Source organism: Archocentrus centrarchus, chromosome 5 (genome assembly GCF_007364275.1).
Source record: "Archocentrus centrarchus isolate MPI-CPG fArcCen1 chromosome 5, fArcCen1, whole genome shotgun sequence".
NCBI classification, from domain to species: Eukaryota; Metazoa; Chordata; class Actinopteri; order Cichliformes; family Cichlidae; genus Archocentrus; species Archocentrus centrarchus.
Window position 1 is genome coordinate 34567472 of NC_044350.1, and position 26085 is coordinate 34593556.

The 26085-nt window shown below is 43.7% G+C and overlaps 1 pseudogene; it reads left to right on the forward strand.

Moving 5' to 3' along the window:
* Positions 1-14651: 14651 nt before the first annotated feature.
* On the forward strand, positions 14652-15558 carry LOC115780791 (ubiquitin carboxyl-terminal hydrolase isozyme L1 pseudogene; annotated as a pseudogene).
* The last annotated feature ends 10527 nt before the right edge of the window (positions 15559-26085 follow it).

Below are 26085 nucleotides of genomic sequence, written 5' to 3' on the forward strand. Positions count from 1 at the left end.
CCGTGGTACACCAGATCCAGCATCACAAATCACAGAGAGGGCTGAGGGGAAGAGCGACTGTCACACATAGCCCTGGAGAGATATGATTACCAGCCCAAGGCCGGCAGGGGAGCCGAATTCCTGATAATGCAGATGTTGTTTTGGAACAGGCAGCTTGTCAAACTGCTGCCCAGGTTTTCTTAATTTCCCGGTAAATCAGGTATCCTCTGAGCCCAAACAGACAAGATACCACTACCAAATAGCTGAATATGTAGGACAGGGAGAGAGAGGAGGGAGAATGCGACCGTCTCCGTCAGAGAGCAGGAGGGAACGGTGATGTGGCGTATCGAGCACGATGTGGATCCGAGTTTTCCAAAGAGTTTTCAGGTTTTTGTTTGTAGGCAGTTTGGGCCTCCCTGATGCCCCCTGAGGTCTGACCTCGCTGCGCTGTACTGCGCGGTGTCACCAAAACGAAAAGCTGCATCGGGAGCCTTCAGCAACACACGGCCATCCTCGGGCGTCCGTGGCTTGTTGTTAGAGAGGACACGGGCTTGTCTTGTTGCGGTCACATTGTTCATGCAGCTTTTCATGTAGAACAGCACAGATGAGGTGTAGGTGTCGATGTTGTTGTTCAATCAGAGCTGAAGCTGCTCAGAAACACCCTCTGGCCACATTTGGCCATTTATCTGGCGTTAACCTCCTGAGACCCAAGCTCCTGTTTGCGATTGATTTTTAATTTCACCTAGATATCTGTGATTAGATGGACCTGATATGTATACAAACTAAGCTTCCTCTTTGAACAGGAAGTTGTATTTTGTTACATTGTTGTTACATACTTTTATGGAAACTTTTATGTGGACAATGGGATTATTTTATAGCATAACACAACCAAAACAACATGACTTAACAAAGTATAAAATACTATTGAGCAGAATGAAGTATAAGGTGCAGCAAAGCCAAAATGTAATGTCCCCACATGTGGACGCAGGGTCTCAGGAGGCTATAAACAGGGAGTTGTGGTCAGACTGGCCCAGATGATAAGATAAGATAAGATAGTGTTTATTTGTCACATGCACAGTTATACACAGTACAATGCACAGTGAAATGTATTTTGTACCTGCAACCATATATACACGCACATATAAATAAGAAGAATAAAAATAAAAATAGGTAATTCACACTATACACTATACTCTATATACATTATACACACTTTTACATGGAATTATAGATTATAATATTTACATTGTGCAATAATAGTCCAATGAGGGACTATGAGGGAGAACTGTTGTTTTGTATCCATGTTTGATGTTGCTGTACACATGGTCAAGTGTGTTTATGTCAGGAGAAAACCTGACATATTCATACAGGCAGGAAAAGAGAGAAGAGAAAAGAAAGGAAACAGTGAGCAGACTAAGGGTGCAGTGAACGAGGCTCACAGATATCACTCACAGAGGAAATGTCAAAAACAAGAACTGATGTATTTACACTGGACTCAGTGAACCAGCATTTCCTGTGTGTATCTGTCAGCTTAGCACAAGTACAAGCTGATGTCAGTGTGTGTCATAGAGGACAAAACACTGATGTCAGCCAGTGCACAGTGGCCAAAGGTCGAAGGTTTAAAAGGGTGTACAACGGCTGTGTAACCTCACTGTGGCCGTTTTTTAAGAAAGAGGAAGGTTGAGAACCTTGTATGGAAAAACCTGGTTGTCTAACAATGATGTTCACATATGATCTTCTCCAGAGGTGGGAAGTAACGAAGTACAAATACTTCGTTACTTTCAGGTATCTGTACTTTACTTGAGTATTTATTTTTCTGACTACTTTTTACTTTTACTCCCTACATTTTTACACAAGTATCTGTATTTTCTACTTCTTACATTTTCAAACAGACTCGTTACTTTTTAACACTTCAGAGAGAAGTTTGCATTTCTGGTCAGTGCGCCGTCAAACATCAAACGATCTGAGCCTAAACGGAGGAGTCTGAATCAAAGCTGCTGATGCTGAGATTCATTCACTGAGTCCAACATTTCTACAGCCTGTATGCTGTCAGTGTAGGGGATGGAGATCAGCTCAGAGAGCTGTGAAATACTGGGTTACATCTTTGTGAGTTCAGTTCATCCACACAGAGCAGTAAACCTCAGAGCAGCAGCAGAAGGTCAGCTGATCACAGCCTGCACACCAACATCATTTACTGCAGCTACAATAGAAAGCTGTGGTTCTTCTCCCCATGCAGAGCCACTACAGCTGATCTTAGGTTTCCTCCACCTTCTGAATCCCACTGTAACCCCTGAGTATCCTCATGTTGGTGTTTAGGTGGAGGCACAGTCACCCTCTACTATGGAGGACACAGAACAGAGCTGTGTTTAAATTCCCTTTAACAGTTTGTGTCCTACATAACAGATTCAAGCTGAGAGCATTCATTAGAATTAAAATGTACATTTGTATTCTCATGTATTATTTTATATTATTACAATCACATATAATGAGGTTCAGTTAGCTTTACAGAAAAATAGCAGGTAGAAACGTCCTCCAAAGAACTTTTACTTTCTTACTTTGAGTACATTTCAGAGCCTGTACTTTTTTACTTTTACTTAAGTAAATAAGTTGAACCAGTACTTTGACTTTTACCAAAGTATTTTTTAACACAAGTACTTGTACTTCTACTTAAGTACAGAATGTCAGTACTTTTCCACCTCTGATGTTCTTCCTCAGTGTAATCAAAGTAGAAGCTCAATAAATGTAATAAATCACAGCTGTCGAGCAGTAGATGGTGCGTGCTGTCCTGCTCGGCTTTTGAGCGTTTTCTCGTCTCCAGTTCCTGTTCAGTTCTGGTTTCACTCTGTTAAATCCACCGGTGTGTCTGCTGTTCAGCTGTCTGCTCTGGTTTGTTCCACAAAGGCCAAACAGGAAGAAGAAACTGCACCTGGTCAATCAGTAACTCTCAACAAGGCTTTTTAACAATAACCTTATCTGTATGGCAATTTTTAAAGAGAGGATGGGCCACACTTTAACATAATCAGTACAGAAGTGTAAGAAAACTGCAGTTCCTCTAATGACCACTTGAGGTTCCCTTCAAAAGAAAGTTAGTCCTCATTGAAGCCAATTTTACGGCAGGAACTGCTACAAAATGTGTTCCTGATATCTTCTTCTTTCATCTGGTCCCTTTAGGGGTCACCACAGCAGATCATCCTCTGCTGTCACACCAACATGTCCTCCTTCATAACGTCCACGAACCTCCTCTGAGGTCTTCCTCTTTATCTCCTGCTCGGCAGCTCCATCTTCAACATCCTGTGCCCAGGATATCCACCATCCTTCCTCTGTACATGTCCAAACCATCTCAGTCTAACCTCTCTAACTTTGTGTCCAAATTGTCCCACTGCTATACTCATGTCTGACACCCCCACCCCCACCACCTTCATCTCTTTACCTCCACCTGCTCTTCTTGTCTTTTTGTCAGTGGCACCATCTGCAAAGCGTATCATAGCAGGTCTCATCTTCCACAGTACATATACTGTAAATCACATTACTGGCTTCATGGACACTTGGACAAATACTAGATAGTGATATTAGAGAAACACATGGCACTCAAAAAAAAATGGCAAACAGAAATCTGTAAGAGAATGATGGTGTTTGTCGTGTTCCTGCCGGTCAGCAGCAGAACCACAAACCATATGAGCCAATCAGTTTTCCCACTGACACATACAAACGGTGGAGGTTCACCTCAGTTTCAGCTGCGCTGGTGGGCACACTATTTATTATTGTAAGAAAGATGGAGGTAAGAGCGCAGAATATTTTTCTGACCTTATTTATAATGAAGCGGTAGAATTATGTAACTTTGACTGTACTGCAGAAATATTGTAATATAAGGAAGATTTTTTTTAAACTTTAGGAGCAAATTCTTACATTATGTCCATGTTTGCATCAAAGTTCCACCTGTTAATTCAAACTGGACCTCCCAATCATATTTATGCTGTTAGTGACTTTTGCAGCATTTCTATTGCAGTCATCTCACAGACAACATGGATTTCTGTGGTTCATTGTATGTTTCCTAGCACTGATTAGCAGGTGTTTGAGCCAGCTTATGGATGTGGTCACTTTGGGGTCAAAAATGATACACTGTTAAAGTGCTGAAATCATATGAGCGGATGCTGAGGTCTGTCCGTTCAGCAGAGGCTCACCTTTTTCCTGGACCTTCAGTCCTGGGCTCCCTGCTAAAGTGCCTGCAGATGAAAAATGGCTGATTGCTGAATCTGGTACAAAGCATCTTTTCCTTTTTATGTGATTAATGTGTTTTGTACATGGTCTCTGAAAGAAGTAAACTTTTAGAAAAAGAACTGACTGAAAAAACGCTCCTTTTCAAACTAAATCATCTGCAGCTAAATTATCATTCTTCATATAACTGACAGATGAGAAATTTGCCTAAATCTAACAGGGTGAGGACAAAGCAAGAAAGAACCTGCAGCTCTTCAAACGCACACACACACACACACACACACACACACGTTATTCAAACAAACCGTGACGATTGCTGAGGTAAAAACAGGTTTCAGCTCCTTGATGAACAAAACAAACAAACCCGGAGTAAATAGCCGAGAGATCAGCACCCACTCACTCACGAGCAGAGCGCGTGATCAGCTGCTGCCTTAAAAAGATCGCTTCCATCAGACGTCATCCCAGCATTTACATGTAAACACACACACACACACACACACACACACACACACACACATTTCAGTTGGTTTAAGCCTGCATCCTTTCAGCCACTCGCATACAGGAACATGTTCCACAGCAGCCCTGAAGCGTTAAACTGATTGGTCTGTTCCCACTCAGCAGCTCTATTTACATGATTCCTCAAACAGTTTTTTCCTAGTGGCTGACACACTGATGGGGATGATGAAATAACTGATATGATAATTACATGTTTGGTTTGTGCGTGACACACATGTATACATGTAAACACAGTTTACACACAAAGTTTGAACTTGACCTTCATCACATTATTAAAATCCTGGCTGTTTATGTTGTGTTGTAAACACTTTAATGTCTTCATCACAGCAGCGTCTGTTCTGCCAGTTCTTCACTGTGGAGGTGAAACCATGTAAGCAGCTCAGTCTGTGAAGGTCAAAGATCATCAGCTGCTGAAATAAAGATGTTCTCTTTACAGTTATGAAGCCAGTGTGCTATATTTTACATTCAGTATTAAGATACTCACATCTAGCAGTGATTAACAACAAAGAAAACTGCGAGCATGTTCATGTTTTAATGTACTAATTGTGGTGTGTGTGCTGATCTCAGGGAATATCTTTTCACAGCATCGCTCTAAAGATTCAAAGTTGTCTCTGAACAAACAAGATGAGACCAAAGATATCTGTCTGTGATGGAGAACAACAAACGCAGCATATCAGCTGCAAAGCACGGTGGTGGAGGGGTCATAACTTGGGCTCGTTTGGCAGCGACAGACCCAGGGCGCCTCTCAGAAACTGATCTGTCCATGAGCTCCTGAAGTGAGGCCATCTGGCCCACAGCTAAAGCTGAAACTGGGTCACGCAACAGGACAATGATCCCAAGCACGGCAGCAAATCTACAAAGAATTGAGGTGCTGCAATGGCCCAGTAAAAGTCCACAACCTGATAGAAATGTGCTGGTGGGCCCGTCTCTATCAAGAGAGTCATTTTTGACAGTTTTTGACCAAAAAAATCTGCATGGAGTTATTTTACAGGATATACTACTTTGTTGCATTTATGAAACTGTAGATCTAAAATAGTTAAATAGCATCACAATGATAATAAGAAATGAGGTGATTTCAGTGTAATTTTGAATAAAGTCCAGTTCAGTATGAGGCAGTGCTCTCTTTTCTTCAGCTCATACAGCACTCGACCCTCAGACCTGCAAATGATGCCCGCTAAATGCAGCTAAATGCAGCTAAATGCAGCTAATGGTGCAACATAATGTCAGCCTCACCTGTTTGATGTGACTGTTTCTGAGCATCACTGCAGAGTTTTTCACTATCAGGGCTCCAAGATGTAACTTTGATCTTCACACAGGACTGAAGGCTCTCCTCTATGAGGCAGGAACCATATCTGGATTTATGTATTTCATGCTGTAGTTTTCCATGTCGGCCTCATGTCCCCATATGTCTGTCTGAGTGTCGGTGTGTTGGTATTCCTTCTGTGTTCCCTATGCTTCCCTGTGTGTGGTGTCAAGTTAGGTAAAGAGCTTTTGCTAAAACTCTTTCCCCAAATGCAGTTTGCATTCAGATGATGGCACTACTGATGTGATCGTGTCTCTCAGGGAGGGAAACAGAGGAGTGTGCATCAACTTGTGCTCAAACGCTGAAACATCTTCCTGCATCTGCAGGGCCATTTTTCCTCCTTTCCCTGGAGACTTGTGTTCAGCGTGATTAGGTGCCTTGTCATGTCCACCATGAAGCACAATTTTTACAGGCAACTGGGATCTTCCGGTCATTGATACATGTAGATCTGTTCTTTGCAGGGAGGTTTTGCTGCAAGCCACTGGATTTGAAGCAGCACCAGATTCAAATATGCACTGTTGATCTCATCTAACAGTGAGCTGTCAGTGGTTTAAAACATTTGGCTTTATTCACTCTCTGGATGATGAGGTTCATCAACTCCACACTGTGGAGGGAATGTTTGCACACAGTGATGATCCAGTGATTTCTTCACTGAGGTCCCAAAGCCCTTCTGTGTTTCTCTCATTCTGGGTTCCCCATCTGGATCTACTGACACCACATCACTGGTGTTCATTAGTTTGGCTTTTAAACAGCTCAAAACGGCCAAACTAATGTCCTCCTCCCATGTTTGGTCCTTCAACTCAATGATTTCTTTCTGTGGCCCATCTGAGTTCACGTACCTGCACAGCAGCACAGTCTATTCAATAATGTTCAGGTCCATCAGCTGAACTCATCTTCTAAATTTGCTAGTGGAGGGAGATAGGACACAAGGCAAACTATAGGGGATAAACAGTCAGAGTTTAATAATTGCTAATGATTAAATACAGTAGAGGTGCATAAACACACCGGGAATGAAAAGAAACACTCAGTGCATCATGGGAACCCCCCAGCAGACTAGGCCTATAGCAGCATAACTAAGGGAGGGTTCAGGGTCACCTGATCCAGCCCTAACTATAAGCTTGATCATAAAGGAAAGTTTTAAGCCTAATCTTAAAAATAGAGAGGGTGTCTGTCTCCCGAATCCAAGCTGGGAGCTGGTTCCACAGAAGAGGCGCCTGAAAGCTGAAGGCTCTGCCTCCCATTCTACTCTTAAGTATCCTAGGAACCACAAGTAAGCCAGCAGTCTGAGAGCGAAGTGCTCTGTTGGGGTGATATGGTACTATGAGGTCTTTGAGATAAGATGGGGACTGATTATTCAAGACCTTGTATGTGAGGAGAAGGATTTTAAATTCTATACTAGATTTAACAGGGAGCCAATGAAGAGAAGCCAATATGGGAGAAATCTGCTCTCTCTTTCTAGTCCCTGTCAGTACTCTAGCTGCAGCATTTTGGATCAGCTGAAGGCTTTTCAGGGAGCTTTTAGGACAGCCTGATAATAATGAATTACAATAGTCCACCCTAGAAGTAATAAATGTATGGATTAGCTTTTCAGCATCACTCTGAGAAAGGATGTTTCTAATTTTAGAAATATTGTGCAAATGCAAAAAAGCGGTCCTGCATATTTGTTTAATATGTGCATTGAAGATTTCTCAGTGTAAATTTATAATGTGTTTATGAAAGAATTTTATATGTATTTATGATGACAGAACAAAATAAGACAATTCTTATCATATCTTGAAACAGCAAGAAATACAAATCTGGTTGAGGCCAAATAAGTCCATAACTTTTTGAGTAATTCTGCTAACAAAGAAACATAAACTGCAAAAACATTTGAATATGTGTAACAGTTTTGCTGAGTGTGAGTGAACCACTGCAACCAAAAGGTTCGACTCCTGGAGCAAAGCCGGAAACCAGAAGGCTCGGCTATTATAGCAGCAGATTAATAGCCGGTAATCACATGTTCAGCTGTTGCTTATAGTTGCTTTATTCATACTGTCACAGTGTCCACTTACTTTGGGCCATATGTTGTACTTAAATCCCTCCTTCTCTCTCTCACACACACAGAGTCGAGCTCCAGAGTACTTAACAAGTAAAAACAGGAAGTTGCTCACATCCCACCACACATTCCACACACCCTGATAAACTCAACCCCCCCCCAAAGTGTGCGCGCACATGCACACAACGGAAAGAACAATCGAGGGATGGACAGAAAAAGGAAACACCAAACCACTGCTTTAACGGTCATTGCTCAGGAATGAATGGAATACCGTTTGTATCAGTCAACACTCGCCTGTCATTGGCTGAGAGAAGTTGTGTGGGTGATGAGGAATTCTGTGATTGGCTGCAAAGCAACGCCGGGGCCGTTTAAATTGGACTCGGTTCAAGTTGCTGCGTAATTTAATATCAAAGTGACTAACAGACCTCTTCCTCTTCTCGGAGGATAGAAAAAAAATACATTTACTGGAAGGCTGGCAAAGCAGACCCACCCTCCCTATCTCTTTATCCTTGTTTCATTCATTGATTTAAAGCAGAAGTTTACAACAGACTGAGTCAGCGGATGTTAGCAAGAGAAATGTCGCTGACCACAATACAAGGAAGGTACAAGCATCCACTGGTGTTCACGTAATTATGAAAGCACAAAAATAACGGATAAAACTAAAATGTAAACACATTTGCTCCATAAATCTAAGAGTGACGGTCACCGAAACAAGGAACGGACATATAAGGAGTGGAGGAAACGGGCAGAGGGAGAGAAAGAGAGGAATGATGGAAAAGAGCAGAGAGGGGAAAAACAAATCCACCCTGAACGATGAGAAAAAGACAGATGGAAGAGCAGAGGAGGAAAATAGAGAGTAGAACAGGAAAATACAGCCGAGGAAATGAGAGGGGACAAATACACGAGGAAACAGGCAAAAGAAAGAGGGCGGGAAAAAAGGAGCACAGAGAAATAACATCACTGAGGAGAAGAGGATATAAATACAAGGTCAGAGATTAGTAAGAGGCTTTTAAAGGAGTAGGAAAGTTTAGGAAAGGATATGAAATTATAGCACTGATGATGGTTATAGAACAATGGAGACTGGAAAGTAGGAATATCAGGATGGGCTGACTGCCATGAGAACGCTCTTTCTCTTTTTCTTTTGAAATAGACACAATAATGAAAAAAATGTGAATAGAAAAAATAGACTCCAACCTGGTATGAAAAAAATGTTCCTTTGAAAGTTTTATTTTCTCCTCAGTGTAAAACTAAACATCTCACACACAAACATAGAAATTATTTTATTGGTCAACGAGCTGCATCATCAATGATACTCGACCCTCTGACCTCAACACACACACACACACAGAAAACAGGCTGTGACCCCGTCTGACCAAAGGTTCACCGAGGGTCATCGACGATGAGAACCAAAAGGATTTAAGACTTTTTCAAATCTCTATTTCAGTTTGTTTGATCTAAAGAAAAAAAACTTCATTGTTTATTTATTTATTGATGTTTCAGATTAATGCCAAAGCAAAGTCTTCATGAGATGAGACACAGTTCAGCCCGAGCATCATTCCCAGTGTTTCTCTGCCAGCCTCTCACTGAGTCATCAGGACACACATGAGAAACTGACTGACAGCAGATTAAATCAGTGATAATAACTGCAAATATGTTTGCTGATAAAACTTTTGTACTATTACTTAAATTTGACTGTTTCACCAATCTGCTAAACTGTTATTTAATTTAAAAAGAGCGCGGAGCTGAACACAGGTCTGCGCTCCATCTATGTTCAGCTTACTCATCGTCCCACTGAATCACAATGACATGATGAAGTTCATATTTTAAACAATGAAACGCATTAATAAGGCATTAAAAATAAAGCTGAGAGAGAGAAAAAGAGGAAGATGAAGAAAAAAATAATATTAATATGAATTTGAGGTTGAAACAGAAGGAAAAGAGAACTGATGCTGACTCAAGTATTATAATTTGTAGAGTAAATTTAAAAGTCCAGTTTCTAAACTGTAACACAAGCCCAAAGAACCAAAACTCAGCATGAAACCCTCCTGTTAAATGAGACAACATTTAGTGTATGAAGATCAATTCAGTGAAGTTAATGAACTTTTACTGAAAAAGATCTGTGAAGAAGAAAACCCCGAGCAGACGATCAGATAAAGAGCTTTTGTTGTTTTGTGTATTTTCTTTAATTAGAAAGTCGTACCTTTGAACTGCTGAGTAAAAAATTTTAGGAATGTGTTTATTTGCATTTTAGCATCTGGGGAAGAAGCAGGTCTTTGTCCTCTTAATGCGCAAAAGCAGGAAAAAATTAAAGGGGTTCGGCTGAAGACCAGAGCTGGTAAAATTTAGTTTGCAAACTTGTACTCAGTGGATTTAAAAAAGAAAGAAAGGAAGGATTAATCCTCAGCAGCAGAGCGCTCCCAGCCTGAAGCAAGTCCCACCATTCATCCACACACAAAGACACTGAGAGATGCTCTGCTTTGTTCACCTTCTAAAGCAGCCACTGTGTGTGTGTGTGTGTGGGCGCGCACGTGCGTGTGTGTGTGTGTGTTAAGTTGTGCTTATGTGAGCAGATCTTTAACTCTGCGCTGACCTTTGGCTTCCTGTGTCTGTCCCTCTCTGTAAGCGCAGCCTGTGAATGGACTGTCCTCCCCCGGCGTGCCCACATCAGGGTATGAGTCTGTTCTGGGGCAGCAGATCTTTACCTGAGTTTCCCTCGACTGTGGTTACTTTGTATGGAGTCCAAACATTCAGACCACACAGCAGCGTCTTATCTGAAAGCTGAAGGACTAAACTGAGAGTCCAGCTGTGTCAGTGTTGTTTACTTTATTATTATTGTTATCATCATATCATATTATCATATATATGATACTTTAATTAAACGCATCATTTATTGTGTTTACATTCTTCATAAAGTCATAATAAGATTTTCAGGGGGTTCATGTTTCAGTTCATTTACAGACTGTTTCTGTTGTTTAAAAACCTTTTTCTTTATTTTAGTTTCATTCTTGATCTTATGATCTGGGCGGGGTGTGTGTGTGTGTGTGTGTGTGTGTGTGTGTGTGTGTGTGTGTGTGTGTGTGTGTGTGTGTGTGTGTGTGTGTCAGATTTTAGTAAGTTCAGAACTGTACGACAATCCAGTGCACACACATGGCACACAATCATACAGAAATCTCAGTGTCAATAACCAAATGCCCCAAATCCCCAGCAGACAAACTGACTGATTTACTTCTGCAATCTGATATTAGTTATTATATTTTTGTTATTTTGTTATTGTTTTTTATCTCATACTTAGTCTTGCGATCCAGAGACGTCAGGAGTTAAAATGATTTTCACCCTTTTAAATTTGAAACTTTTCCTCCTTGAATTCGTGTTTGAACTGAAGACAAAGTCACAGGCTGAGCTGCTTTCAGGCTCACTTTTCTTAAAATCGCTTTAAACTGTTGCTCAGTCATAACTTTTAGCCAAACATTTTTGTGTGTTTAGAAAAACAACCCACACTTATCAGAGTTTAATCTGTGAGCCCTCTGATTATTCAAATATACCACAAAAAAAATTAAACAAATGTAAACAAAAGCTGTGCATTCTCCTGGTGGGTTTTGTTACTTTACCTTCTAGCAGCCATTCCCCAGAAGCCAATGACTCGCTTTTTAAACTATAACACATGGGACTCGTCCCATCTGTCCATGGAGACCTCTGAATCACTGCACCCGACACACACACAGCATTTCTGACAGGACAAATAAGAGCGTTGGTCTCAGCAGATTCCCCCAACAGGAACCGAATATGCTCTGATAGCTCAGCTGACCTCTGCAGCGCCACTGGTTTTGATCATGTGTAGACACGCCCCCAAACTTCATGGCCCCTCCCACTGCTCTCTCTTACTCATTCATTCTCTGCTTTTTTCTCACACTCATTCACACATTCATCCTGTTTCTGTCAGACTAAACTGGAATAACAACAGTGAACATCTCATTGGTCTGCAGAACCGGTGTTTGCACAGCGTTCGCTCTCTCACTCCGTTTTGCACGCGCTCGTTTGTTGTTTTGTCTCTATGTTTTTCCGAGACTGCTGTTCTTGCTGTTTTTCCACTCAGAGTGTAATGATGCAGTGTGGGAGTTAATGGACTGTGCGTGTGTGTGTTTTGAGGAAAGAAGAAATGCATTAGATTGCACCTCAAACGCACAATTATCAGGTCCTTCAGCCTAACTTCTAACTTCACCAAAGTCCGGTTCAAGCAACTAAAAAAGATTAACCTTGAAGAATTTATTCTTTGGAGGTTTGTTTTTGCAATTCTTAATGACAAAATGAGCAAAAATCAAAGTAAAAGGTAAAAAATTTAATTTAAATTTAAACACTGAGATCTCATTGGTCAGTCGACTGACTTCCTGCTGCCTCTCATTGTTCATGAATGCAGACAGATAGTAGTCTGATTTTGGGATTGTCTTTAGGAAGACATCAAAAGAGACAAAACACAAAGTTAACACAACTTGTTTCAGTTCCTTTCACAGAGGGCTGAACATTTTTAAAGTTAAACCAAAAGTCCAGATGAACCTGGGCGACTGCAGGTCTTTATCCCAGGATTTTGCTGCTGGCTGTACCTGGGTCAGATCCATCACAGAGAAGGTGCTTCGCCAAAAGTCGCTCATAGTTTGTATAGAACACATCGACTTGCCTGCAAACACTCTCTAACCACCGAGCGGTAGTGAAACTTCAAACTGGAAACGGAGAACGTTTGCCTTCAAAGTAAAAGCCAAGGATCACTGGACTAAATGACTACAGACCTGTGGCACTGACTTCTGTGGTCATGAAGTCATTTGAGCGTCTGGTGCTGTCCCACATCAAGTCCCTCACAGCCCCCCTTCTGGACCCCCTGCAGTTTGCCTACAGAGCCAACAGGTCTGTGGACGACGCCATCAACCTGACTCTGCACTTCATCCTACAGCATCTGGACTCCCAGGGAACCTACGCCAGGATCCTGTTTGTGGACTTCAGCTCTGCCTTCAACACCATCATCCCTGATCTCCTCCAAGACAAGCTGTCCCAGATGAACGTGCCAGATCCCATCTGCAGGTGGATCATTGACTTCCTGATGAACAGGAAGCAGCACGTGAGGCTGGGGAAGAATGTCTCGGACTCCCGGACCATCAGCACCGGCACTCCTCAGGGCTGTGTCCTCTCTCCTCTGCTCTTCTCCCTGTATACCAACTGCTGCACCTCTGACCACCAGTCTGTCAAGCTTATTAAGTTTGCAGACGACATGACTCTCATCGGACTCATCTCAGACGGGGACGAGTCGGCCTACAGGATGGAGGTCAAACGTCTGGTGTCCTGGTGCAGCCACAATAACCTGGTACTGAACGCTCAGAAGACAGTGGAGATTATAGTGGACTTTAGGAAGCACACAGCCCCTCTACCCTCCATCATCCTGACTGACACCCCCATCACCACAGTGGACTCTTTTCGCTTCCTGGGAACTACCATCACCCAGGACCTCAAGTGGGAGCCCACCATCACCTCTGTCGTCAAAAAGGCCCAGCAGAGGATGTACTTCCTGCGGCAGTTGAAGAAATTCAACTTGCCAGCAAGGACCATGGTGCAGTTCTATACTGCCATCATTGAGTCCATCCTTACCTCCTCCATCACTGTGTGGTACGCTGGAGCCACCACTAGGGACAAACAGAGACTACAGCGCGTTGTGCACTCTGCTGAGAAGGTGATTGGCTGTAACCTCCCATCTCTCCAGGACCTGTACACCTCCAGGACACTGGGGCGTGCAGGTCGGATCACAGCCGACCACTCTCACCCTGGGCACAGACTTTTTGCCCCTCTCCCCTCAGGCAGGAGGCTACGGTCCATACGGACCAGAACCTCCCGCCATAAGAACAGTTTCTTCCCCTCTGCTGTTGGACTCATGAACAGTAACCCTAAGACTGTTACCACCACCCTCCACAAACGCTGATGACCCTATGTCTATGCACCTGTCTGACTGCACTGATGTACATATTAGTGGAATATAGTCTACATTTTTTTATCTTTTAATTAGTCTCTGCACTGTATATTTTGTAATTTTGTAATATTGTGCTATAGTTATAGCTCTAATATCTCTGTATATTTGCAATTTGTATACTTGTATATTGTCTTATAGTTTTTATACTTATTTGTTTTTTTTCTGTAAGCACGAAGTACCGCAGCAATTTCCTAATGCTGTGAACCTGTTCACCCATATGGCAATAAAAACCTTCTGATTCTGATTCTGATTTTGATTCTGAAAAGTTTACCACTGGAAGTGTTTCTAAAGGTGCAACTTTTACTTTGAAGGCAAACATTCTCCCGTATGCGTCACATTGTTTGAAGTTTCACTACCGACTCAGCTGCTTTGGTTGCTAGCAATCTGCCAGCAACCAAAGCAACTGCAAGGACAGCGTTGGTGTAGCACCTTCTTTGTGACCAATCTGACCCAGGATCAGCCAGCAACCAACTCGCCAGCTGATCCGGGAATACATATTTTTCTCTATCAGCTGAAGGTTGCCAAGGATTCGCCGACTGGTCTCTAGGCCTGTGTGACTGAGGCTTAAGCTGAGACCGAGAGAGCGTACAACTTTAGCAACAATGGAGTGGACCCCGATGGAACTCAATGCCGAGACGCTGAACAAGATGATGTGCAAGCTGGGCGTTGGTGAAAGCTGGCGCTTTGTCGACGTGATGGGGCTTGAGGGTGATCCGCTCTGCGATGTCCGGAAGCCGTGCTGTGCCTTGATTTTGCTCTTCCCCTTGACGCAACAGCATGAGGCTTTCAGAGCTCAGCAGGCAGACAAGGTTTCAGGAGGCTCTGAGGCTTATTTCTTGAAGCAGACAGCAGTCAATTCCTGTGGCACCATTGCCCTGCGGCATGCACCATCAATGACTTTTGATGGTGCCTCTGCCTTGAAGAAGTTTCTGGATGAGACAGCAAACATGTCTCCTGATGACCGTGCCAAACAGCTGGAGAAGAACCAGGCAATCTGTGAGGCTCACAATGAGATTGCTGCACAGGGCCAGTGTCAGCCACAAGCCGACAAAGTTAACTTTCACATTATTGCCTTCGTCGACGTAAATGGACAACTGTATGAATTTGATGGGAAAATGAATGGACCAGTGAACCATGGTCCCACCAAAGAGGAGTCCTTCATAAAGGACTCAGCCAACATCTGTGGCTTCATGGAAATGGAGAAAGGTGGAGTGCGCTTCTCTGCTGTGGCTCTCTGTCGCAGTTGGATCTTCACTATGACACCAAATTGAGCAAATGCCTTTTGTGCCAATAAGGGTGAAGGAGGGAAAAAGATGTTAGGGGAAGTTGTTTCTAAAGACCTTTAGCTGCTGTGTGGTTGAGTTCATACTGTTGTTCAGAACATGGCAGCAACGTTTTCACTGGTGGTGGTTCTGAAAGTTCTGTAGAAAAAAAACCTGAAGTTCTTGTTGAAATGAATCCTCAAATGTTCAAATATGTACACTTCCAATTTCCAGTAAAGGAAAGCAAAAAGACTGAGGCTTAAGCTCCCTGTCAACCAAGCCCGACCAATCAGAATGCAGATGCATCTTTCAGAACAGCGAATGAAAAGTTCAGTCATCATCAGTTTCAACACTGAATTGCAGCAAAGGCAAACTGTCTTTGGGCCTGCAGACTGCATGCAGTCAAAGCCTGATGGGGGAACAGGACTTGGACTACAACCTCAAGACCTCAGCTTCGTGTGGGTGTAATTTAATAGAACAGAATAACTTTATTGTCCACATTAGTGGAAAATTGTCTGATAATAATCATCAACACACATTCACACATATACATACATAAAACTATTAAAGCAACCAGCTCACCGTTCTAGTCATCCTGACTGCTGTGTGTGTGTCTTTCACACGTTTCCTTTCTTACAGCCCGGAGCAGGAGGTCGTCCTTCACACGTACTCTTAGCACTGGAAACACTCTGTTTGGTTTGAACTAGATTTAGGACCCGTTTACACGACAACATTTTCAGATGAGAACGGTAACGTTTACGCGCGTGAAAACCGGTTCCAGAGCGGAGCGTTTTAGAGACACTCCGTTTCCGCTGAAACCGTTCTCGTGTAAACGGGCCCTTAGACTGTGGGGGGGGGGGGGGGGGGGGGGGGGGCACATGGCACAGACTGGCTCACCTGACGATAACCTGTGCTACTGAGCTCAGCAGGCTACGCCACAGTGTAATCACCACGCAGTGTGAGGCTACAAACCAAATCACCAAAGAGTTTTAAATTCAAGTTAAACATAAAACTAGCTTTTAAAATAAGTGTGGTGTAAGTGACTCATTGAAGACCTTTTTTTTTAGGGACTTTGGAGGTTCACGTTCAGCCTGCCGGGGGCCAGGGGCCGGGGGCCTGCCTGGGAAATGTATGGACTCATGAGAACAATAGTACTTAAGTGTTCCCCAGCCCAGTTTTCTCAGAGCACTCTTTGTTGCAGTAGCAGAAATGGAAGTACTACAATTTACTATTTGGGGGGGGGGGGGGGGGGGGGGTTGCCATTTTCTACTTTATTACAGGTCATGGGAAATACTGCAGGTTCTGTTTCACTGTGGATCTGAGAAAAAGCTATCATACTCTTATTAAAATGATTTTTTTCACTGACTTCCTGTTGAGGAAGTCCCACCTTTCATCAAGAACACGCTCACCTCGAATAAAAACCTCTCTGACTTTGCCTTTTATGTTTTTATTTCACCCTTTTCTTCTCTTATTTTGCTCTTTACCCCCCACACTCTCTTTGTGCCATTTCCATGCTCTGGCAGCTGAATGTGGAGGCAGCCTCTTCTCTAGTTTAAGGGGCGTGAGGGATTTTTCATGCTGTGGATATCGGATGTGATGTATCTTCCTCTCGTACTGAGACCCTCTGCTCATTAAATCAAGTCTGTGTGAAAGCTCCTGGGGGATGGTGCTGGGGCATGGAGGGCTGGGGAGGGGGGAGGGGGGGGCAGCTGGGAGCCATTTGTGGATCTGACCCCTAATTTTGAGAAATCCCCCGCAGTAATGCAAGACTTCTGGGAAAGAGAAACTTCGAGCTATGCTTTGAATGTAGGAGGCCTTCAGTGGCTGATGATGTCACGGCTGCTGAGTGTTCAGATAAAGGAGAAGAAAAATGAGTCTTTAAAGGCCGTCCAGGACTAAAAACTAAATTATCCCATTATCAGTGTGGTGTAAAGTTGAATACTGAGATATGATGGGGAGCTCCAGAACACCTACTTAACTGAATTTGTTTTGTGAGCTGCTATTTCCAGTGTCAAAAATTAACACCTTTTATATTTTAAGCCATCATGAACTGAAGGCCCATAAAATACTCAAAAATCAAGTTGCACGCACAAAGGTCAACACAAAGGTCAAAGACTGACATTACGTTTTTGTTTTATGACCCAAACCTCTGAAGTTGCTGCTGAATGCAAATTGCTTTGTACAGTGTTGTTGCGTGATTTGTCAAATGAAGTTGGATACACAGTTTATCCCAGAAAGACACTGAATAAGTAACTGAAATTTGCTTTTCCATGTTTCCCTGCAGCCATCTATGAAAGCAATCGAACACGCTCATTAGGAAAGAGGAAGTAAAGGAAGATTATTTTGGGACTTCGCTCAGTTTATCCTGCCTGTGAAGTGATTCTTTAGTAAATTGTTTCCTTTGGTTCCATTTTGTCATTTATTTGTCAGACGCTGGATATAAATCCATTAATAACCAAAGAGAAGAGCTCTGATACACCAGGTTTAGCTACGAGTTCATCCACCCTGTGGCAGCTGGGATAGGTACCAGCCCCCCCGCAACTCTGAAAAGGATAAGCAGAAATGGATGGATGGATGAATGGATGGATGGATGGATGGATGGATGGATTTAACAGGGAGCCAATGAAGAGAAGCCAATATGGGAGAAATCTGCTCTCTCTTTCTAGTCCCTGTCAGTACTCTAGCTGCAGCATTTTGGATCAGCTGAAGGCTTTTCAGGGAGCTTTTAGGACAGCCTGATAATAATGAATTACAATAGTCCAGCCTAGAAGTAATAAATGCATGAATTAGCTTTTCAGCATCACTCTGAGAAAGGATGTTTCTGATTTTGATATTGTGCAGCTAAATGAAGGCAATCCTACGTATTTGTTTAATGTGTGCATTGAAGGACATATCCTGGTCAAAGCTGAGTATCATCTGCATAGCAATGAAAATTAATGCAGGTTTTTCTGATGATGCAGCCTCAGGGAAGCACGTCAGAGTCTTTGAGTCCTGAAATGTGCTACTCGCTCTTTCTGCATCACAGATGAAGGAAAGCTACTATAAACAACAAAATACATGTCACACTTCATCCTGAGGGCAAACCCGTTTACATCTAGTTCTTATTTGTACTGGTGTGATATCTTGAAACTACAGGAGTATTAATCCAACACTGAACATACCACTGTGGGGAAATGGGATTCCCTTTTTGTTATCATGGCCCTTCAAGCACATAATTCCTTCTTTGGGGTTTTCCATTTCAGTCCCCGAGAAATTCCCACACCTTCTTAGAAATGACTGAATGGAATTCCTCAGGCAGCTTTTCTCCTTTTTTTGTTGTTGTTGTGACTGCATGAAGGCTGCAGGCCTCCATTCATTCTCTATGCCTCTCTTTCATCTCCCTATTCTTTTATGCCTTGCTCCTGCTCTCATAACCTGTACACACTTTCTCTATTTTCGTTGATTTTTTTCTACTTTCTTTTTTTCTATATTTCCTTCTGCCGTGATACATCTGCAGTGAAAGTGAACCACTTTAAAGCCCTGCTGCTGTTTTTATTCTCGTTGCTGTGTTTTGACATTGACAGGAACTTGCTGCAACCTTCGAAATGGAGCAGCTTATTTCACCTGTTTGTGCAACCACAGACCACATACACACACTATACTGCCACACACTACACACAGACACACACTACACGCATCTGCAGGTTTGTACATTTTTTGTGCCGAGGAAGCTTCCTGTCATAAAGGAAGTGGCCACTTGATTCTGTGTTTCTAGGAAACTCATCAAGACATTTGATCAGATCAGAGACAGAATACAGAGCTGCAGCAGGAGGCTGTGCTGCAGTCAGGCCATTATTTACACACAGCTCACATTGCAAAACATTTGTTTAATTTATGTTGCATTCGTTTTTATTTGTTTATGTGTTTTTGTCTTTGTGGTCACTTGCTGTTGGTGCTTCCTACCTCATGCATGCAGAGAGTCGGCATCACATGTGATAAAAAGGAAGTGACACATGGAATATTTTTAGATTTAGATAGATTTGAAACCAAACAACTCTGCTGCTGAACTCAACACACACATGCAGAGATCCACTTCACCACTTTTATAATAATTCAAAGTTAAGAATAACTCCATAAATAGTTTCATTAATACTAGTTTTAATTTATTTTTAGCTGTCAGAATTGTGTGTGTGTGTGTGTGTGTGTGTGTGTGTGTGCATGCACTAAAGCATGCATCTTATGCATTTTGCAGGTGCTGCTGCTCAGTTTGAATTAAGTTCCATCCATCCATCCATCCATCCATTTTCGTCCGCTTATCCGGGGCCGGGTCGCGGGGGCAGAAGCCTAAGCAGAGAAGCCCAGGCTTCCCTCTCCCCAGCCACCTCCTCCAGCTCATCCGGAGGGACCCCAAGGCGGCTCCTCCGGGAATCGCCACCTTATCGTGGTGGAGGGGTTTGTGTGGCCCAGTGATCCCAGGAGCTATGTTGTCTGGGGGCGTGTCCCCCTGGTAGGGTCTCCCATGGCAAACTGGTCCTGGGTGAGGGTCCAGACAAAGAGCGGTTCAGAAGACCCTTATGAGTGAAAAAACAAGGGAACAGTTTACCCTGCCCGGGATAGGGTTACCGGGGCCCCACCCTGGAGCCAGGCCTGGGGAGGGAGCTCGAGGGAGAGCGTCTGGTGGCCAGGCATTAGCCCGTGGTGCTTGGCCGGGCGCAGCCCGGAAAGGTTACATGGGCCCGCCCTCCTGCAGGCCCACCACCCGCAGGAGGTGTCGTAGGGGTCGGGTGCAGTGTGTGTCGGGCGGTGGCCGAGGGCGGAGGCCCTGGCGGACTGATCCCCGGCTATCGAAACTGAATTAAGTTCATAAAATAAATATCATGAATTTGCTAAATAACAGTTACACATGCAGCGCCCTCCTGAACACAGCCTTAGCATCTATAAGTCATAGTAAGATGGTCACACACTCCTTTTTTATTTTAAGGTTTTCTATATCAGGACATAATAAAAGATAATCTTAGCAGCTCTTAAAGTGAGGTAAATACCACCTCAGCTGATCTAAAGAACATGATACATCACACCATGTAATAAAAATAAGCCAAAACACAGACGCAGTCCTCTGGAAAACTACGTACACCCTTACTGTTGCCATAGGAACTAACAGGGTAAGTAGTGTTGTGGAAAAAATAAAGTGAGCATCAGATTTATTGAAAGAAATCTTTGCAAAGGGATCAAAACAGCACGAAGAGTCTTTGCACCACAGTGACCAAAAGGAAAAATAATAACAGCTCCTTTATGTCCACACTTAAAGATGTGTTAATCAAACTCCCTCTTTAAATTCATCACTGTTTCCAATTAGTGAGTAAAACCCATTTGCTACACTATTATTAGGAATGAATGAGTATCTATCACCAAACATCACACACACACACCTTCTCTGTCAGGTAACAGAAAAAGGTTCACACCCTTCTCCAGGAAGCACCCTGGGTGACTGATAAGCTTTTCCTGCTGCGTTTGTGATGTTTGGAGAGTCATGTTGATCATGTGGTAGAAAGCTCAGAAGGGTCACACCAATAACTGCTTTTCAGCCCACACGGACTGGCTGATTCAACAGGTGGTGCCTATCGCTGCCCATCATCCTCATGGGTGATGCAGTCTCGTGCTGCACGTCTCTTAGTTGGAGCTCGGCACGCTCCAGGCGCTGGAGGAGGGCGCTTTTTCGCTCCTCGCTCTGTCATTCCAGCGCAGCTGTAGGTTGAGAGGGCGCAGCACGTCGTACACCCCGCTGTCTTCCTCAGCAATGTGGAAATCTTTTTAACCCTTTCGGTCATTCGTCTAAACAAAAAGCACCGAGGTCATGTTTAACTCTTACTCTGGTTGTCATGTGCATTACCATTAGGGGTAAGGATTTCACTGAAATCCATTTGTAGACGATCAAAAGGCTTAGCCAGGTCAGTGAAGGCTCTGTCTGCATCATCAGTCCACTGAGGTCTGTCATGTGGCGTCATGTGTTACTGCTGACAGTGGAGCCTCGCACACAGCATAGTTGGGTATCCATTGGCAGCAACATGACGTCATGCCAAGAAAATGTATTTGTGATTTTGGAGTGGATTAAATCGCTGCAGTCCTGTTTGCAGAGAGGGACTTACCATCTGACATGATCACATGTCCCAGACAGGTGAGTTTCTCTGAAGCCCACTGTAACTTGGAGAGGCTCACCTTCAACAGTGATTTTGTGTCGGTCATGCAAACGTGCTTGAACGAAGAACTTAATGATCTGTTCTTCAGATGCAACATTGTCAGCCCCTCCGGAGGGATAAAAATCAACAGGTTTTCTTTCAGTGTTTCACCATTTAAACTTGTGGAATGTTCTTATGGACACTGTAAAAAAAAAAACTGTTTTGGTCATCAGTGAGAATCTTTACACACAGGTGGACTCTTTTCAGTCATTAGCAGTCATCAGGCAACTTCTGAATGCAATTGGTTGCACTCAGAGAAAAGGGGGCCTCAATACTTTTGCACACCACACTTTTCAGTTTTTTATTTGTAAAGAATGTTTTGAATCATGTATAATTTTCTTTCCACTTCACAGTTGTATACCACTTTGTGTTGGTCTTTCACATTAAATTCCAGTGAAATATATTTATGTTTGTGGTTGTAATGGAAAAGTTCAAGGGGTATGAATACTTTTGAAAGCCACTGTATAAAGATGTGGTACCTGGTGGCAGCTGTGAGCTGTGGTTAGGATTAGGAAGGTGTAGGATGAGGGTTTTTCCTTAATAAAAGTTCATGTTGAGGGTCCCTGATTGGTGGAGACAAACACCATCATATGATAGGAAGAAGACATGGAAAATGGACCAAACTTCACCCAACAGGACTCCTGAGATGATCCATCTACAACGCGAGGTTAGTAATCAGTATGTTGCTGTGAGGTTTGGACTACTCCTTATGGAAAAGTCCAATTTCCTGAGCTTAATGTCCACACAGAAATCTGAGGGTCACCGTGAGCCTGTGGGCCGTACTGTAGTTTTTAAACATGTAACATAAATAATGCCAACAGAAAGAGAGCAGCCTCAGTGAACACAGTAGGAGATTGGACCCAGATACAGGTTTGATGCATCATCATGAAGTGCATTCAGATTAAATCTAATATATATATGTGTATGTGTGTTTGTGTGTGCTGCTATTACTTTTTGCACATTTACATTGCAATATGACTTCAAAAGAAATACAAATAATTAATTTTCTTTAGATTACAGCATGTTTTCCCCCCTTTTTTGTAAAGGGGAAATTTGTACACACCAAATTACATAATGCACAGATAAAAATGGTGCCTATGAAAGCTAATAATTACCTGTATTTCAGTGCAGATGCCAGTTGTGTATATATAGAAGTAAATGTGTAATGAACAGCGGAGAGGAGCTGGAGAACAAAATCTGCCCTATGAGCAAACCTGCCCGTGTACTTAAAGATTACCCAAACAAAGGTTCTGGAGTCAGACGTACTTCCATAATCCACATCTCTTCACTGCCTTCAGTCAACTCACTTGAAAAGGCATGAAGGCACTCCCACTGTTCATACAGGTGGGTATTACCCAAAAGGCCTTTCAACTGTATTATGTACTCAAGGTCTGAGGCAACATGTACCTGTGCTGTCAGTGAGCTGAGACAGGCTGGAGCTCGATCAGCCTTCCAGAATCTGACATGCTGGCTGAGTTAGGACTGTCACAATAAATGATTTCCGATGCATGCTCGTGATATTTGTATTTAAGAATAAAGGCTCTCAATCTAAAAACAAACCAAAGTGCTGCTGCAGTGCTCACTTAGTATATATCTGAAACAGAGCACCAAACCGCAGAGATTCACTCAGGCCTGGGCAGAGTGGCTGTTTTAATGAAGCAGCTGCTGTTAGCTCAGAGCGCTCAGAAAAAATGAAAGAAGTGAAGGAGCTGCAGGATGAGCAGAGAACCAGTCAGTGACTACATTAAGGATTAAAGATGATCAACAGTTTGATCATCTTCAATCAACAACAACAGCCTAACTGCATCTGTGGGTGCACGTCTGTGCCATCCTTCACCAGCTTCAAATCATATCAGGAGCATTTCAGGAGCTGAGCATTTACACCCCACCTTTTATTTTGAAAAGTGACTGAATTTGCTCGGCCTTTCCTCTTCCTTACTTTGTGTCAGCTTAACACAACTTCCATCAAAAGTAGATCCTGGCAATCTACTGAAATTTGCTGAGGTGCATTTGATGGAATCAGCAGCTTTGTCTTTGACAGATCAGCTCTACAGGTGCGTTACCTGGCATCGGTCTAACTTAGATTCCCAGCGTGTGAAAGAAGAGGCCACAGTTACCCTATTTTAGGTAATGTTCAGTTTAACTTCACAGAGATTTCAGAGCCAATAGGGGGGTCAAACTGCAGGCCTCAAGGGCCGGTGTCCTGCAGGTTTTAGATGCGTCTCTGCTTCAACAACACCTGAGTCAAATATAGAAGTCATTAGCAGGACTCTGGAGAACTTGACTGCATACTGAGGAGGTAATTGAGCCATTTGATTCAGGTGTGTTGGATCAGGGACACATCTGAAACCTGCAGGACACCTTGGCCCTCGAGGCCTGGAGTTTGACACCTGTCCTTGTGTTTCTGGTTTATTAATTTATACAACATTAATTTATAACCCCAGAACACTAACGTGTAGTTTTGCAACACTTTCACTTTCATGTGGGTGAACATCACCCGACTTTACTGTTAAGTGTTCATTTCAATTATGATTGATTAGAAAAAAAAACACCTGCCATCCTTAAAGTGTAATTAATTGATATTTAATTATCCGCCTATCTGCGGTTATTATTTCAACCTTTGCTCTCCTCCACTCGTACCTTTCATTTTCAGTCACTCATTAAACACCTACAGTACTCTGACCTGCCGGCACATGCCCTAACCCTAATCTGCACACATGCACACACTGAAGAATCCCATGGGAATCAGTGTGTGGGTGTGTTTGGCTTGGCAGCTTCTGCATAATTTCATCTCTGTATGTTATCTAATGCACATGGAACAGCAGTGTACGTTAGTACATGAAGGATAATAAGACCGGAAACAGCCCTGTACTGATGCCAGAAACTTGTGTAACACCTTTATTTATTTGAAATGTCACCAGAGCATTCATAAAAGCATGTGTTTGAAATGATTTCACAATGCACCACTTGGCAAAACCAGAGCTGAAATACAACTGTAAAATTCAATTTCATGTAGTCAGCATACATTTCAAAGGATGCACATACTTGTTAGCAGCTGAGTGTACGTGTAGGGGTAAAAGTTTCATGAATGAATGAAGATTGTATCTACTGCAGATTTGCAGTGTCCAGTGTTAAAGCTGTTGTCATGTAACATCTGTGTGGCAGGCAGGAAGGAGGACCCCAATGCAGGACACCTCAGGCACAGGTAAAAGGTAACTCGTCTGTATTTTTAGGTGCACAACCAGAAGGCCAAACTAGCAGAGCTAGTGACAAAACACAGAGCAAAATATGAAGGCAGAACAGGACACACAGCAGGAGACATAGACGACGACGCGACAACAGGCACTGAAAACACTGGACTTAAATACACAAGAGGCCTGATGAGGGAAGAGGAAACAGGTGGGAACACAGGTGACACTGATAACACTGACGAGACCAGGGGAAGCAAAACTAAACACAAGAGACCAGAACTGGATGACTATCAAAATAAAACAGGAAGTAACACGATGGAACAGAAACGCAGACCTGACACAGAATACAGAGAGAACACCAGGGACTAGAAAAAACAATTAAACCTCACAACCAAAACAAATCCCAAAACAGAACAGACAAAATGAAGCAAAACAAAAACACACGGGGTCCTTTGGACCCCGGACCATGACAGTACCCCCCCCTGAAGGGACGGCCCCAGACGTCCCAACCGAAACAAAAAACAAACAAAACAAAACCAGACCAGGGCGGGAGGAGGGGGAACCGGCCGGAGGGACCGAAAAAAACCAAACCCGGGAGACAAAACAGAAATCAAAAACAGTTCAGGGGGTCTGCCAGGGAAGGGATAAAGTCCAAAACAAAACAAAAACACAGAGCGAGAACAAAAGGCGGCAGCCCAAGGCCGGAAAAAGCAGTCCAAAACAAAGTCCAGGCGATCAAGGCGGAGACAGATGAAGCAGTTCAGGAGAGTCAAGGAACCAAAACTAAAAACACAAAGAGCCAAAAACAAAAAACAGCACAAGGCCAGAAAACAGTCCATAATGTTCAGGGGCCGCCCCGGCCAAGGGGCAAAATTCACAGGCCAGGAAAAAGAAGGGTCCTCAGGAGGCCGACCGCGCTCCCAGCGGCGGCGGCGGAGAGACAGGACTGGAGGCCGACCGCGCTCCCAGCGGCGGCGGCGGAGAGACAGGACTGGAGGCCGACCGCGCTCCCAGCGGCGGCGGCGGCGAAGAGACAGGACTGGAGGCCGACCGCGCTCCCAGTGGCGGCGGCGGCGAAGAGACAGGACTGGAGGCCGACCGCGCTCCCAGCGGCGGCGGCGGCGAAGAGACAGGACTGGAGGCCGACCGCGCTCCCAGCGGCGGCGGCGAAGAGACAGGACTGGAGGCCGGCCGCGGGACAGGACAGGAGGCCGGCTGCGCTTCCAATGGCGGCGGCGACAAACAGACGAGACAGGAGGCTCGGACTGAGCGGGACCCTCCAGCGTGGGCTCTGGATGCGCAGGCTGGGGCTGCTTTGCAGGGCGCGCAGTTGTCTCCTCCGACGGCTGGGGCTGCTTAGGG